Source organism: Hippopotamus amphibius, chromosome 1 (assembly GCF_030028045.1).
Source record: "Hippopotamus amphibius kiboko isolate mHipAmp2 chromosome 1, mHipAmp2.hap2, whole genome shotgun sequence".
Taxonomy (NCBI): Eukaryota; Metazoa; Chordata; class Mammalia; order Artiodactyla; family Hippopotamidae; genus Hippopotamus; species Hippopotamus amphibius.
The window spans coordinates 79,301,029-79,304,809 of NC_080186.1; positions in this window are offsets into that span (position 1 = coordinate 79,301,029).

The following is a 3,781-nucleotide window of genomic DNA, read 5'->3' on the forward strand; positions in this document are numbered from 1 at the left end:
GACTTATATTGAAACATGAGGGTAGAATGTACGGCAGCTGCAGAGTGGCTGTGGCAAGACAGGGTGCAGAGCGAGAGAACATGGAAACGTTTTGGAATGGATTTTTAGGAGACTGTACTGGAGGGTAAACTGGGCCTGGATAAAGGATTGCCAAGGAGCCCTGAAAGTCAAGAGCATACCTTTGTCCAGGAGCCAAGCTTCTGTTACATAATTTTTTTCCAACAGTACTAGGGCCGAAGTAAGAACTAAGGCAGTAATCCTGATGGGTATAGTGTTACATAAAACACTTTAATCAAGCAGCACCCAGAAATAGAATGGGAAGAGTGTGAAAGAAACACAAGAAGTCTTATGAGAAGGATTTGAAAACCTTCCATATGCAAGCTCTTTCTTAAAGAAATGTTATTTAAAACCATATTGCATATTAAATAAGTAACTATGCATATAAATTAGCCAACAGGAATTATTTTTGCTTTTAGATATGTACTGATGTCAAAAATTATAATATATAGGTAGCATTTTAAAGGCCTGTATACTGATGCTAAATGAAATGTCAGACAGAAAGACAGATACAGAATGGTATCACTTATACGTGGAATATTTTTTAAAAAGTCAAACTCATAGAAATAGACAGTGGAAAAATGGTTGCCATGGGCTGGGGGTGGGGGAAATAGGGCGAGGTTGGTAAAAGGATACAAATTTTCAGCTATAAGATGAATAATGTCTGAGGATCTAATGGATAACATAGTGACTATACTTGACCACAACTGAAATCTACTGAGAGTAGAGTTTAAATGTTCTCACTGTCACCCCTCACCTCCCCCATAAGACACATATGTGAGATGATGGATGTTAGCTAAGGGGCAATCCTTTCACAATGAATACATATATCAAATCAGCATGAGTTTCCTTTTAAATATCTTACAATTTTATATGTCAATTATACCTCAGTGAAGCTGAAAAAATAAAATAAAAACCACGTACACATGCACAAAGCATGATCAAAGACATATACTACATCAAGAAAGTCAAATGTTTGGCCAGTAGACCAGTTGGCTGGAACATAGCAGAGGTATGCAAGGGGTAAGCAGGATGAGCTTCTGAACTTAAGCAGGATATGAACTGTGGAACATGCCACTAAGAGGATTCGGTAGAGAGGTAAGGCTGAAAGCTCTTATATGGTGTTGACTGATCAGAGCTAAATCATATGAAATGAGTTAGCACACGAGGTTCCACCTTACCAGTGCCTGTCATGGAGCAAATGCTCCACATGAGTCAGTCATCAGTATTTATCAGGTGGGAGTGTGCAGGATGAACCTGACATCTCTAGCTACCTCACACCCGGCATATAGAACATCTCTTACTCCTTCCAAAACGGCTCCTGCTCCAGTCTCTCTAGCACAGAAAGTGATGCCACCCTTGGTGTGATTGCCCAAGTCAGGAAGCCCTGTCTTCATCATTCTCCATAACCAACCAAGGCCACCCCCCCACCCCCGTTTCTGCTTCATTTTCCACCACTTTGCTTTGCTTCATCTTTACTGCTATCATCTTGCACTTCTCACTTAGACTTCTGCAATGATTTCCTGTCCATGTCTCCATTTTTGGTACCTACCCCACAATAATTTTCAACTCAGAATGATCTTTCATGAATAGACTAGTTAGCCTCACCCTCTCCTTAAAAGATCCTATTGGCTTCCTACTTAGCTCCCTACTTTTCTTCCATGGCCTGTAGGACCCCATTTTCCTACCTCTTCATTCTCATCACATTCCACCTTCCCTTTGCTGGCCAAGGCTCTAGATGTGATCCTCTTTCTGGTCTTAAGCCCAGTGCATGTTCTATTCCCTCTGCTGGAAACATCAGCCTACCCACTGTCCCCCTGCCCTGCTGTCTGGCTCTTTCCCATTCTTCAGTAGCAGCTTCAACATCATCCTTATATTTTTTTATTTTTATTTTTTATATAAATTTATTTATTTATTGGCTGTGTTGGGTCTTTGTTGCTGCACATGGGCTTCCTCTAGCTCCAGTGAGTGGGGGCTACTCTTTTGTTGTGGTGCGTGGGCTCCTCATTGCCGTGGCTTCTCTTGTTGCAGAGCACAGGCTCTACGCACGTGGGCTTCAGTAGTTGTGGCACATGGGCTCAATAGTTGTGGCTCACGGGCTCTAAAGCACAGGCTCAATAGTTGTGGCACACGGGCTTAGTTGCTCCGCAGCATGAAGGATCTTCCTGGAGCAGGGATCGAACACTGTGTCCCCTGCATTGCCAGGCAGATTCTTAAACACTGCGCCACCTAGAAAGCCCCAATATCACCCTTTTAAAGGCTCTCCATGAACATCTAAAGTAGATTTTCTCCCTGCCTACACTCTCCCCCATGGGTTACTTTCTCCATCACACTTCCTTTGCCTTCACAGCAAATAGCCATATTTTAAATTATACTTATATTTTGTATTTGCTTGTTTAATGCTGATACTGGATGCTTTCAGGTGCAGGTATTAAAAAGTCAACTCAGATGGACTTAAACAAAGAATGACCCAGAGGGAGGGTGGGATTCAGGTTAGATCACCTCTTCCCTTATGCTGGTTGCCTCAAGTCTAAGCTTATGACTAAATAAGTAGAATGAGTTTACTATGATTAAAGTAGGATTAACAGGAAATCCAACCTTAGGATTTAGGTCAATTCTTGGAGTCACATTCACTGCTTTGTAATGGAGGTAGAGTGGGATAAACACCAGAGCCAGCCCCATTATCCACTGACATCTCCACATTCAGTGGGAGAAGGGATCGTTACATTTAATTCCTTCTTGTATACTTGCTCCTAGGGCAGTGCCAGACGTGTGGTATACTTGTTGAATGAATATTTGTTGTGAATACTTGTTGAATGAATGAAAAATTGCAGAAGAGAGTCTAGGAGCCAGTTTAGAGGCCACCGATTCAGCAGAGATATATAGATGGCTTACAAATGAGTCACAAAAAAGGAAAGGGATGGATGAAGGTGAGTGATAGTTTGCTCAAAGACTTTGGACTTGGCAATTGACCAGATGTGAAATGAGAAGGAGATGAGGAAGTCCAAGACAGTTCTGAGCCCCAGGCCCCCTTGCTTTCACTTTAATGCTCTACCTTCCCAAGCAAGTACTGGAAAGGGGGCTGAAGATAGAACTTTAAGGCACACATTCTCAAGTGCGGTAGACACTGCCCATGAAGGGGTGAAAACTGATTCCACTGGCTTGCAGCCCTCCAAAGCTATGACAAATCTTACCCTCTGGTATTTAATTTCTCTTGTTAGGGTGAATTTTAATTAAGTCAAAAATTTCTTTTTAGTAGGGGGGCAATAACGAGTTTTTTAAAAGTTAAGAAACACCGAATTAAGGGATGAAGAGGCCTTACTGAGCAGTTTAGGACTGAAGAGGGAGGTTGGAGAAAAACGAGAAAAATCTCAGACGTCTATATAGCTACATATTTTGATACACACATGCCTTGGCTATTAAACAAATCATCTTATACAGTTATAAGGAAGTCACAGAAATATGTCTTTCAACTTTTTTACTGAAAAATTCGAGAAAATTCTGAATATGGCATTGAATTTCAGCCAGGGAAATTACCACTTCTCTGGTCAGAGGACACAGATGACACTTGGATGCTCTGTTTGATTATTCCAGCAGATATACATTCTAAACAATGTAATCATTACAGCCGGCCATTGCCACAGAGACATGAGCGCAAGTGATCTTCCAAGACTTCTTTCCACATACCTGTCCGCATTGGTAAGCAAGGCTGGCTGCAGGTGGT